The sequence below is a fragment of the Myotis brandtii genome, unplaced genomic scaffold (assembly GCF_000412655.1).
Source record: "Myotis brandtii unplaced genomic scaffold, ASM41265v1 scaffold681, whole genome shotgun sequence".
Lineage (NCBI taxonomy): Eukaryota > Metazoa > Chordata > Mammalia > Chiroptera > Vespertilionidae > Myotis > Myotis brandtii.
The window spans coordinates 876,044-889,768 of NW_005370660.1; the positions used below are offsets into that span (position 1 = coordinate 876,044).

The following is a 13,725-nucleotide window of genomic DNA, read 5'->3' on the forward strand; positions in this document are numbered from 1 at the left end:
GTCACTGAAGCAAGCAAGCCTCATGTTCGCTTCAAGCTGCCTGGCTGCCGGCCGCCATCTTGGCTGGCAGTTAATTTGCATATCGCCCTGATTAGCCAATGGGAAGGGTAGCGGAGGTATGGCTAATTACCATGTTTCTCTTTTATTAGATAGGATAAGATGTATATAGAAAAATACACACATTATTAAATCTTAAGTTTAACAGCTCGGGGTGACTTACCTAAGTGAACACATCCTGTAACCAGCCCCAAGGCCAAGATGTAGACCATTATCAGGAGCCAGAAGCCCCTCTTTCCTACCCCCTGGGTCATTACTTTGCTCCCAAAGGTAACTTCTCTCCTGACTTCTGAGACTGTTCATCTATTATTGAACTTTCTGCCAGAACACGTTGTATGTCCTTGTGTCTGACTTCTTTTGTTCATTATGCCTGTGATGTTCTTTTATGTTTTGTGTGAACAGTGTTTATTCTCATAATTTTATGGTACTCTATTTTATGAGAATGCCACAATATATTTATCCATTTCGCTCTTGATGGACACTTGGGTTGTTTCCAGTTTTATGCTATTATGAATAGCTACTGCGAACTTCATTAGATACATCTTTTGGTAAATGTGGGAATTTTGGTTGTGTGTTGTTGTGAGTTGAACTTCTGGGCCAGTTTTAGAAGATAGTGCCTTCAACAGTGGTACTAATTCACTCTCCTGCCAGCCCTTATGAGAGTTCCATCTACTCCACATCCTCACAAACAGCTGGTATTATCTCATTTTTACAAAGCAGAGCATTTAGTAACCTGCCATTGCCCAGTGACCAATGGAAATATGGATTTGGAGTATATGGGTTGGAGACCCAGTTTTCTCACTTGCTAGTTATTTGATTTGGGGAATTTAAAAAATCATCTATGTCTGTCTGTCTGTCTCTCTCTCTCTCTCTCTCTCTCTCTCTCTTTTGGTCATTAAAATGATAGTGCAACCTAATTCACAGAGGTATTATGTGGACAGATGAGGTGATATTTATGAAACTTTGTTCAGAACTCATATGCCAGTTGTTGTATTCTACAACATTCCTTATCCTTAAAATTTTTTTTTTAATCCTCATCTGAGGGTTGAGGGAGAGAGAGGGAGAGAGAGGGAGAAAGAGGGAGAGAGAGAGAGAGAGAGAGAGAGAGAGAACATTGATCAGTTGCCTCCTGTACTGTATTCACCCTGACAGGTAATCAAATCTGCAACCTAGGTATGTGCCCTGACCAGAATCGAACCCACAACCTTTTGGTGCACAGGACCACACTCCAACCAGCTGAGCCACCTGCCCAGGGCAACATTCCTTATTCTTGTGTTAAATTGTGCCAGCACTGAGAACAGTATTCCTGACATATTAATAATTGTTGGCTGAACGAATAAGCACATTTAATCAAATTTCTTGATCTGTCACTCTGAGGCATTGAAACTGTGTTTTACATTTTTTTCTTCAGGACTATTACTTTTCCTTGGCAAAGCTGACTTGAGAACAGAGTTTATTAAACATCAGCTTGAAAAATTGAGTCTAATAGGCAGCAGTTTGAGAACACACATTTCACTATATAGCACATATTAAATTTATGTCCCCAAGTAGCACACAGAAGACCTGGAGAACCCTTGAAAATGATTACAGTGCTCTTCACCTCCTGGGTGATCCCCACAAGCTTACACACGGAATATGCTTAGCTTCCATAATTAGAATGCTGGCCAACAAACTTCCAGATTTAAAAGATTGCAGTGGGTCTTCCAGTGCTGATACCTTGGAAACCATGTTTTATGCAAAATTGAATATTTAAGGATGAATAATAGCTGGAGACTGGAGCTTGTTGAGAGTCTTTTCAGTTTAGTGTGGATAAGGTGGTTCTCAGATGAGCGGATTATAATATCAAAAGCAAACTTTCAGCATATGCCTTATAAACGTTTGTGTGAAAATTCTTTTTTTTTTAAATAAAAGAACATTTATTTAGAAAATCACAGAGGTAGAAGAAGTAATTTGTAGAAGAAATGGGCTTAGGAAACAAGTTATAGAGGCAAAGGAAGGGCCCTCTGAGCTTAGCAGTGAAGAAGGTCAGGTGACGGCCTGGGGGAAGGGGTGGAGAGAGGGGAGGGGCTAGGGGCGTGCTCCCTGAGGGAAAGTGCCTGGGTGAAAATTCTTCATCCTTGAAAGGTTTGATTCCCAGCTGTTGGTATGACTTTGTCACCCTCATTTTTCTTCATCCGAGAAGAGGTTAGTGCCATCTACTTATTTTTAAATTAAATACAATGAACATTTGTGTGATTTTTATTTTGGAGAATGACATGATAATTAGTAGGTATCTATTTGCAAAATCAGCTTGCAGCAGGAGGAACTTAGATTTCGATGTGGAAATCTAATTAGATTTTCTGACCCAAAGACGATTTTATTTTCCTGTTTTCTTGTATTTGAATTTCTTTGAGAGCTGGTGGTAGTCTTGTCTTGGTTGGCTGGCTCTCATGATTACCATAACTGTTTTGTACTGAGCATGTACAATTTTACTTCAGAATAACGTAAGTTAATCTACATTTTTGAGGGCATTTGCCTCTGAGGTAGCATCCTTCCTATGTGCTAGACCCAGATGTGGCTCTTTAACTGTTACGTGGTGAGACTTGTTTGTCCTGAGTGAGGACTCTGTGAGATTATCAGTCAGACCGAAAGTGTGAGTGCCTGTGAGTGTGGATGGCTGCACTCCTGAAACCCTCCCCTGGCGGGGTGCACATTGACTGCAGCTGTGGTGAGACCTCACCGTGGAACTGCTTCAAGAATTCCTCCATTCCTTTGGCCTCTGGAGACTGCATCCTCAGGAATGTGAGATGAGCACTCATGATGTTAGCAGCGTGGCCTCATGGTCAGAGATTGCCGAAGTACTGATTACTATCACCTTCAGAAAACTGCTGAGTGTTAACAGGTTAAGCAGAAACACACAGATCACACGTTTGTACTTTACGAGTTGAGCAACTCTGCCAGGGAAAAGAGAGAGGAGGACTGGAAATGTCTTAAGAGATTTAGATGAATGAGATAAGATAACTTCCCTTGAAAAATACATTAAGAAATGAAACAAAAACAGTGGTCCAAAAACATCAGGAGAAAATACAGTTCAAGCACCCTCACTTGTTTTTGCTGACAAACTTAAGGCAGTGGGTTCTGCACTTTACTCGGTCACTTTAGTATTGCTTATTGCTCTGCACTGCCCGTGGTTTCCCTCTACACTGGCTGCATGCTCACTGTAGGAACTGGGTTAGAATAGCTCTGTTGTCCTCCCCATGGCTAGCAGATTCTATAGTGAAAATATTTACTTGGGGGAATGATATTTAGGTACTTAAAAAACTAAGGTGCCCAGTCATTATACCCAACTTCATCTAAACTTGATAAAGTGCAATAATAGCTTTGGTCATTGCTGTTAGGTCTTTCAAATATTTCTTGTGAAATTTGTTGTCATGAAGTTTGGAATCCAGTCACTCTTGGGATGAAACTTTGTTATTAGGCTTTGTGATGTGTAATACAGTTCTTTGGAAAAATTACCCAAGCTTTCTATTTAGATATGGCTGTATTTTATCTGTCCTCTGAATTAGAAACAGTTATAGTTACTATTTTTTTGAGGTTAAGTATGAGTAGTTAGCACTTAATATGAACTTTTTATTTTAAAATAATTGTAGGCTCACAGGAAGTTGTGAAAATATAGTATAGTTTTTACATAATCTGTACCCAGCTTCCCCAAATGAGTAACACGTTTAAGATTTCTAAAAAGGCATTTACCTAAAAAGATTTATAAAGAATTGTAAGTTTTTTGCTTTCTCTAAAGAATATATGTCAGAGGTATTATGAAAAAATTCAGAAGTAGGTGCATGTAGTATTTTCTGGCTTCAGTTGGGAAAGGTGTTCCCATTGAAGGCAAGGGGAGTCATTCATGTACTTATTCACATCTGTGAATTTGGTGCTTGCCTCATTCAAATCATTATTCTATTGATCATATTGTACTAGGAATATGAAATCCAGATGTTATTCTCATAAGATTTTTGGAAGATATAACACACATATCAGAATATCATTGTAATATATATATATATAGATATATATCCATCCATGTGTTAAGTTTATATTATTTGCCTTATATGCACCTTATATGTGAATGCACAATATGTTGAGACTTTTAGAATAAATGTTTTATTTATTATGTATGCATAATAACATTTCCAGTGAGATCTCAGCATGTTACACTATTCTTTAGTATACTGGTAACTATTACATTTCAACAGATAGTACTTGAGTTCAGTTATCACCTTTTAATAAGGGCCTGTTACCACCTTTTATTTAAATTTTTAATCCTCAGCCGAGGATATTTTTTCCATTGATCTCTGGAGAGAGTAGAAGGGAGGAAGGAGGTGGGGAGAGAGAGAAAGAGAAACGTTGATCTGAGAGAGACACATCAATTGGTCCTCCTGCAAACGCCCCTACTGGGCTGGGGAACCTGCAACTGAGGTATGTGCCCTTGACTGGGACCCTTTGGTCCGTAGGCCGATGCTCTAACCACTGAGAAAACTGGCTAGGGCCTGTTATCACCTTTTAATAGGGATCTTTTAATACCGTGTATCTGCGTTCATCCATGTGTCTGAACCTGGCATGCTCCCTTGAAGGTTTCGTCTTGAACCTCAAGACAGATGTAACTGGGAAAGGTGTAGAGAAATGGATTGCAAATCATGAGATTAAAGGATTGTCTCTAAGAGAAAAGATAGAAGTGAATATTTTAGTCTTGAACAATAAAGTCTGAAAGGAGACCTCCCCTAGGCCTATAATGTCATGAACACTTTCCCCCAAATCTACAACATCAGACCTGGGAGGACCACTTACAAGTGAGAGAAATAGGCTTAACATAAAAAAAACAAATTTTAAGTTCATGTAGTGGGTATACATGTGAGCAACTTGTCACCCCAAAAGAGAAACTGGCTTCTTCCAAGAGGAGAAGATGCAGAACAAATCTTGGGGTAGAGTAAGTTTTCCTACAATTTAGAAAAGAACGTGGGCATATTTGGTGAACTCACCTGGTGTTTTGGATGATAGTCTCTGTTTACCTAGGGCTCTCTCACAGCACTTTGCTCAAGTCACTTACCATTTTGTAGAATTATGTTTTATTCTTTGCTGTCACTGTCAGATGCCACTGAATGTTGGTCTAGAACACTGTGGGTCTGACATCTCATGACAATTCTTGTAAAGTTTACCGGCCCCAGCGTGTCTTATCTCAGCTCTTGACCTTGACCAGATGGCACTGGTATAACTGCATTTTTATACTTGTGGTTATAAAATGATCAGATCACTTGGCCTCCTTATAAAATGTCTCTGAATCAAGTCCACGCCTTGCTGCTGATACAATGAAATTGGGTGTTACTGCTGAATTGAAACGCCTTTGGTTCTGGGCACATTTCGGATAATCTGAAATACTTTGCTTTCCCAAATAAATGAAATATATGTATATTGTTTTGTGTGCTGGTTTAAAAATCATTGTGTTGGATAACTTTCTTAGATGTAATATTATGTTCACAAATTAGAGAGTTTGGAAAGTCTAATGCCCTAATATTCCTGTTTGACCAATAGCTTTTAGCTTCTGTGATGGAAAGACTTTAGTGTATGGGCTTGAGTAACACAGTATACTTTATATAATAACTAGAGCAGCAGAAAAAAAACAGGCTAGAGCATAAAGCCCAGGCATTAAGCAGGTTGCTGCTTGAATCAGGAGCTGGTGGAATAACTTCTTAATTCTGTAGAGACTGAGGGATTCCATTCTAAGGCGGGTATCCAAAGATAGAGGACCCAAAGGAACCTCGAACTTGGGGAGCAGTGATGGGACGTTGTGAACACCTGAAGTATGGGCAGCAGATACTATGAGTTGCAGAGTCCATGGAATCAAGAAAGGGGCAATAATATTTTGAGGAGCCTGTTTCTGGGAAATTGTGAATCTCTCTGTTTGAGTAGCAGGAGTGGTCTAATTATCTACTGTCATTACATTATGAAGTATTCACTGTAATTGAATTTCCTGATAACTGAAACTTAAGTGTCCATACTTAAATTACCTTAAAATATGTTTTGATGTACATCATCCCAAAATAAATTGCACAAACTTAACAACATACTGAAAACAATTTCCCCTGTGTACAGCTCTCATGGTTATCATTGTATAACTCAGCAATGCTCTTTGGACAGGAGATGTGTGGAACTATTACTTCCACACCAAGAGTTCCCATGTTGTTGTGCTTTCTACATTCTTTGGCTTATCCTTTATGTTGTAAAGAGGATGTCTTAGCTGCATTTAAATAGGGATGAAGGCTCTGACTATTTGCTTATATGATGGGCAGTGATCCCCGACGTATCTATTTTCATGAGTTGCATATGAGGAAATGCATTAAAATTTCTTTACATTTATTTATTGCTTTTGTGAGAGAGAGAGAGGAGAGAAAAGAGAGAAAGTGATTTGCTGTTCACTTATTTCTGCATTCCTTGGTTGACCCTTGTATGTGCTCTGACGGGGGATCAAACCTTTGCAGCCTTAACATATTGGGATGACACTCTAACCAATTGAGCTACTGGGCCAGAAGGAAATGCGGATTTGATTAGAGGCTGGGATGAGAGCTGGGGAAATGTAGGGCACAATGCTGTCTACTCCCTTACTATGCCCCAGGGAGGAGGCCTTAGCCATATTGAGAGAAAGAGGCTATAAGACAAAGCAGAAGGCCCACTCCATGAGGTAGACTGAGAGGGGTGGGCTATGAGAGGGCTTCTTCGGGATCCAGGTGACAGAGTGTGGTTCTAGAGTGATGTAGCCTGAGGTGGCTGGTGGGTGCTTCAGTGCCTTGGAGGTTTAGAGTACTAGGAGACCCAGGAGAGAGCATCCTGGGCGGGAAAGTGGCATTCTCGAGTAGTCATTGGCCATCAATGAAGAGGCCCAAGTAGAAGGACATGAAAGGATTGGTGGTGAGCATGGCTGACAGGGCCCAGGAGAAAAAGAAGGATGGTGTGATCAGTAGTCATGGGGCAGATTTCAGTTGGTACCAAGATCTCTTTTTACCTATGAGCTGTTGAGGCCAGTGAACTCCCATCGCGTTGTTTTCTGACTCTGCACTGACTATCAGGATTTCACTGTGCTTGGGCTTGAATCCTGCCTCTACCCCTCTGTTAGGTGGGGTTCCCTGAAAAATAGTTTCTGATTGTGCAGGAAGTTTATTGGGGCTGGCGCGGAGGGGTAAAACCTGTGAGGGAGTGAGGGAAGCTGGACTGGGCAGAGGGAGGAGTTGAAGTGCATTTCAGTATCTTTAGTAAAGACCTCTACTGGCTGATCCCAGCAGGAGCTCCGGAGCTGAGGAGATGCTGCAGAGCTGCCCTACCTTGAAGTAAGGGAGCCAGGCCATTTTTATCCATCAACAATCCCGAGGCCCTGGCTGGGTATCACAGCTGATTACAGCATCTTCCGGATGCACCGAGGTTATAGGTTCGACCCTTGATCTGGATACATAGAAAAATCAACCAGTGAATACATAAATAAGTGGAACAACAAATCAGTGTTTCTCTCTCTCTCTCTCTCTCTCTCTCCCTCCCTCCCTCCCTCCCTCCCTTTAAAATAAATAAAACAAAAACAAACCCAGTCCAGAGATGCAGGCTGTCCTTAGACAAGGGTGTGGCCCTGTTTCAGATGGCTCTCTTTGGCTATGATGGTATCTGGACAAAACTGAGCTAAACATTGTCAGTCACCAACACTCCCACCAGGTAGGGAAAGCACCTCCGTTTTGAAGGGAAGATCTGGGCAGTGCTGCATAGCACCACAGACTTAGTGCGTCATGATTGGGCAACTCTCTGCTTTCAGTTCTTCATCCCACCTACCTCACTTACTAGTAATTCCTAGGGCTGAAGTAAGTTAATATGTGTGAAATGCTTAAAAAGTGGGAAGCACATCGTGAGTCTGGTAGAGGTGTTAGTTATGATCATACCTGACTTTACCAGCCCCACCTTTTCCTTATGATTCCTTTAATACTCTCTGAGCTTGAAGGCTCATGCTCTCATTATCAGCTTTTTTCCTGATTTTCTTTGCAAGGGAAAAACCATCTGACAATATCTTAGTAAGAAATGATTTAATATCATATGTATTTTGCATTTTAAATTTTGCCAGAAGAAAGATGCAAAATAAGTCAATACTTCAGATGAGATTTGAAGGATTTGGACATAGGTTGAATGACGTTTTTAGGTGTGTGTTGGTTCTTCGCCTCCCTCAGAGTAACTTAGATAAGGGCCTTGTGAATTAAGGGTGGGGCCCATCCCTGCTGTAGGGTTGGGAAGTGGTGGGATGAGGGCAGTGCAGGACCAGGTGATAGTGTCCAGCTGAGAAGGTCCTCAGAGTCTGGGTCTTTGTCTTTCCTGTCACCCTGATTCTAGATCTAAACATTGCAACATACAATCAATAAATGTAACATTGCCACTTAATTAAATTGCTTCATTTCTTAAACATTTTGGAATCATTCTTTTCAATATTCCATAGTATAGAGCAGATCACCTGGAGTGTTTTAAAAATTTGGTTTTGATTCAAAGTAATGTTCTCATGGAGGCTCAGTCCCTGCCAATTGATTTCTCATTTACTTGGGGACATGGCTACATTTTTATCTCCATATTCGTATGATAGGAAATATTTCATTTGAAATGACTTGCTTGCTCCCTCTTCCCCCCGGGATGGCAACTATATCATATTGAGTTGCTTATTTTGTAGAAACTCTCTGATTGCCCTGTTGACATTAACAGAGATAGTTAAGAATGTCTGCCACAGCCTTGGTTAGTGTGGTTCAGTTGGTTGGGCATCATTCCGGCCACCGGGAGGTTGCCAATTAGGTTCAGTTCCTGGTCAGGGAACATTTCCTTGGTTGCAGGCTTGATCCTCGGTAGGAGACATGCAGGAGGCAGCCCATAGAAGTTGTGTTCTTGCATCAATGTTTCTCTCTCTCCCTCTTCCTTTAAAAATCAACAAACTATTAAAAAAGAAGAATGTATGCCACAAAACACTTCTTTAAAACATAAAGTGTGCCTGTTTCTTCTATTTGTACCAAGAACCCATTGTTGGCATAGCCTAATAAAGCCAGCACAGTAGAAGAGGAAATGCTGTGACCCCTCTTTTGAATGATTTTTTTTTCCAAAGAAGCCTTTCTTGAATCTATTTTTCTCCCAGTTTTAAATTGCTTATAGCTATTAGCAAGATCTTTTAAAGAAATGAGAATGCTGGAGTGAACCATGAAAAACTTTTTGTCTACATATTTGTTATACAATGCTCTGTAAAAGATGAAGATTACATGGAATATATAGTAAGCATGAAGCTGAGCAATGAGAAATTTTGTCTCAGTTGTTTTGGCATTAACTTTGATTTTTGAGTTGAGCTCTCTGCTGTGGGTTCCACACAGAATTCTCATTACTTTTGTTATATGAGCAGCAACCTCATGAAGACTGTCTCACTTCAGCAACCAGCAGCAGTTTTTTTTTTTCTTCCTACTGAGATTAGGAATGTGGAGAACATTTAAGTTTTCACTTACACATTTTTTGGGGGGATATTTTGGAGGGGTGAAAATGAATAAAAGATTTAAAGTTGGCTAATGGATGTGTAAATGGTATTGTTTAAAGTGGCAAAAATTCATCTTATAACAAGCCCTTTCTAAAAGCAAAGCTGACTTTTAAAGCTGTGTATTTGGGGGATTAAAATACATAAACCCTCTGTGTTGAGCTTACTGTAATGGGAAACAAGTCCCATATCCAAGAAGATTATGTCAATACAGTTTTTAATTCTCAAAAACATGAAAATTTGACCTTTGTCTATATGATCTTTCACTTTGTAGGAGATCTGAAGTAAAAAATAATATTTTAGACACAACTATTTGTTTTCTTCCAAAATGGACAGAGGTGTGAGTGATTTATAATCTTGTATACTTAATCTCAAACCAGCCATGGTTTCTGTGTGATAGCTTTACAGAGCATAGCCTCTCAGGGGCTCTCCATTTAAACATCACTCAATGCTCTCCTTTTTTTTTTTTTTAAGTTTGAATGTGGGTGGGTTTTTATGTGGGTTTTAATTAAACTTTTAAAAAAAACATTTGTATTGATTGTTTAGAGAGAGAGAAAGGGAGAGGGAGAGAGGAAAACATCAATGTGAGAGGGAAACGGATTGGCTGCCTCCTGCATGGCCCCTATCAGGAATCGAGCCTGCAATGTTTCTGTGTACAGGATGATGCCCAACCGACTGAGCCACACTGTCTAGGGCTTAGTTAAACTTTTGTGCAGAAATTTTTTCAATCTTGAGCCATTTTTTGAGTTTTAAAGTGAATAAATTCTAACCACACTGTCTCATAGATAAGAAGAAAAAATTTGAGTAACCTAAATCCTTTTTATTCAAGTAGAATAGCTTATTACTTTCACTTAAAGTATTAATCAAAGTTAATCAATTCTTAGATTGTTAATCTAATTTTATACATGTAATGTAGTCATGAACACCTGAATATATATGCTTGCTTATGTGATAATAGAGTAGAAATATATTAAACTAGATTTATTTTATTCTCACAGTTTTACAAATGAGATCTGTAGTAAATTTACTATTTATTTATATTACTTAAATAAAAGGCAGAAGAGAAAAGATAGCTAACAAACATAAAACTGTACATTCCAGTGAAACCTCGTTGTTAGAATTTACATTTTCTCTAAAAATTAAGGACAAGTATTTTACTCACAGGAAACTCAAAAGTTGCCCAGAAGGAAAGGAAGGTTCCATGTGGGTGTTGGCTGTTTGGCCTAATGGTCTAAATGAAATGGAAAAAGAGAGCATGGAGTGGTCCTAATGGTTCAGTTTCCAACAATAAACCTGGTGAGTTCTCTTGAAGTGCGGTTTGCTGAAATTGATGATGATTTTTAGCACTTAGCTTCTTATCTCCAAAGCACTTTCCAAATGTTGAATAATTAATTGCCACAACCCCCATGTGGGGGTAGAATATCAAGCATGTCTTTCTGTTTACCAGGAAACCATTATGGCCGAGTCTGGAAATGTTGATTTTTATTTTTAGAGGTTTCTGTGCTTTCCAAGGTGACCAGCTTTAAAAATGCTGTTCTGGTTTTTAATCACAGGGTCATGGGAAAAGTAGCCAAGGATGTTGGAAACTTTTTCTTCTCACTGTTCCTATACAGATTTCACTTTTCTGCCAGCTCATCATTTTGCAATACAATTCTTTAAAAGTGGAGTGTTAAATATCAGTAAGTTTAGTCTCTGCTATTAGTACAGTTTCTTTTTGCTTGGTAATTCAGAATTTGGGAAACCTGGTGGAACTGTGAGAACAAATCTCAGTGGCAAAAAATCACGTTCCAAAAAACAGTTTTAATAATTTAAAGAAATGCATTTTTCAAACAATAGTTTTTGTAACTTTAACTTAACCTTGGAGTCTGAGAAATAATGAAGGATATATGTATACTTATATATCTGTTTAGTAGTGTATTATAAATAGTTAAGCTATGTGACATATATAGAGGACAAATTTATATTAAAAAGTTAGAGAACATGAGAGAGGCTAATTTAGTATAAAGTGGACAATTGCACCATGAAATTGATAAATCTGAAAGGCCTTTGAGAAGAGAGAAGTCTTGAGCAAAAGTGTGACATGAGAGCCTTGAGCAAGGAGGGTGGCAGAATTCATGAGATGGGTTCTGGTGGCGGATTGTGGCCTGCCTACCAGATAATACCTACATTAGCCAGACCAATTCCTGGCTTGTTTGTGTTGCCAGCAGCAGGATGTCTACTGATTAACTCTCTGGAGAGATGCAGGATAAAGTCATCCTGGTGGACTCAGAAGGCTAAGCATCCATCCCTCAGGTTCTCAACCTTTGAAACAGAAAAGATCCAGGACCTTTCTTTGAGAATAGCTAATCCCTTTATGCTTTGAAAACCTCACCAGATAGCAAAGACAATGCTTTGGTGATTATTTCTGATGAATACTGATATTTCTTTGCATAAGATGAACACATTCCTTTCAAGGCCAGGAAGTTGTAGAAATCAGAGGTGACAGCTCACACTTCAGGGGTCTACTGAATGTGTGGATGAGTTCTTAATCTTAAGTCCATGGCTGAGCTTTGGGGGGAAGGGGGGCGGGTGGCTGATGAAACCCCTAGATTAGTGGTTCTCAACCTTCCTAATGCCGCGACCCTTTAATACAGTTCCTCATGTTGTGGTGACCCCCAATTTCATTGTTACAAATTGAACATAATTAAAGCATAGTGATTAATCACAAAAACAATATGTAATTACATATGTGTTTTCCGATGGTTTTAGGCGACCCCTGTGAAAGGGTTGTTCGACCCCCAAAGGGGTTGCGACCCACAGGTTGAGAACCGCTGCTCTAGATAGTGTATGCAGAATTTTCATGTATATTTTTGTTTGTTTTATGTATTATATGTATGTTTTTGGAGAGTGAATCCCAAGTATTCATGATGTTGCTAAAGCTGTGACATACCTCTAACATTTAATATTTAATATGGACTAGTGTCCCTTACACATGTTTACTTAGTCCCCTCCAAATAACAAAACAAAATGAATCCAGCTTTTTATTCCCCTAAAAACTAGATGGAAAAGAGAGTACAGTTTTGGTAATATTATTACATTTAAAATCTTTTTTTTCTTAAAATATTATTTTTTTATTGCATGTGATATTATATTTAAAATAGTTTTCTTGAAATATTAATGTTTATTGCATGTGACATTATTACACTTAAAATCGTTTTTCTTGAAAGAAAAAAAAGAAAAGAGATATGAGAGCCTATCAGCTTCAGGATATAACCTCTAAAAATCTAATGTTTTTACATAATCAGAAACATCAGTAAATGCAATGATGCAATCACAACCAGTGTACATCTCTATTTAACTACAATCCATAAAATTTGGAAAGGTAGTGATCAAGTCCATCTTACCTACAATCAGTCCTGAGGCTTTCCTACTCAGATCTGAAGAAGGTGTGCCCGAAAGAACAAGGCAGCTTCGATTGTGCATTTGTAATTTACTAGTAGCTTACTTTCTAACATGAGGTGTGTTTGTTTTTTGTTAATCCTCATCCGAGGATATTTTTCCGTTGATTTTAGAGAGAGTGGAAGGGAGGGGAAGAGACAGAGAGAAACATCTATGTGAGGATGGGTTCTTAATCTTAACACATAGATTGGTTGCCTCCTGCCAGCAACCCAGGTATGTGCCCTTGACTAGAATCAAACTGGGACCCTTCAGTCTGTGGGCCTACCCTCTATCCACTGAGGGCCAAACATGAGATGTTTTGTGGGAAACTGCTCACTGAATATGTGCTAGAACTCTTACAGGAAGTAGGGGTATTCTTTGCTTCTCTATATGGTTCCTTCTATAAGCAATGTAGCTGTTTTCCTGAATATTTGTAGATTAATTTAATTTTTGTAAATAGATTATGCTTATGTGAAATTTTACAAGTAAGATTTTGATTACAACTCATTAGGAGATGCTTGATATTTATTTATTTATTTGAAGCTTAATATTTAAAGGAATACTGTAATATGAGAGAATCCACAAACACTAGTGCAAAGTAAGCCCCCCAAATTTGGGTTCTTGAGTTGATGGTGACCTTTTGGTAACGGGGGGGTTCAACATTTCTTTATATATTTTATTTTGAGTTTGGAATCTAC

The 13,725-nt window shown here is 38.9% G+C and overlaps 1 protein-coding gene across 1 annotated transcript in view; it reads left to right on the forward strand.

The window, feature by feature from the left end:
- The first annotated feature begins 10,887 nt into the window (after positions 1–10,887).
- SLC4A4 (solute carrier family 4 (sodium bicarbonate cotransporter), member 4) overlaps positions 10,888–13,725 on the forward strand; it is a 311,607-nt gene continuing 308,769 nt past the window's right edge. Inside the window, exon 1 of the mRNA XM_014529484.1 lies at positions 10,888–10,906. The gene's annotated coding sequence lies outside the window, so the exon portion shown is untranslated. The remainder of the gene's footprint in view (positions 10,907–13,725) is intronic.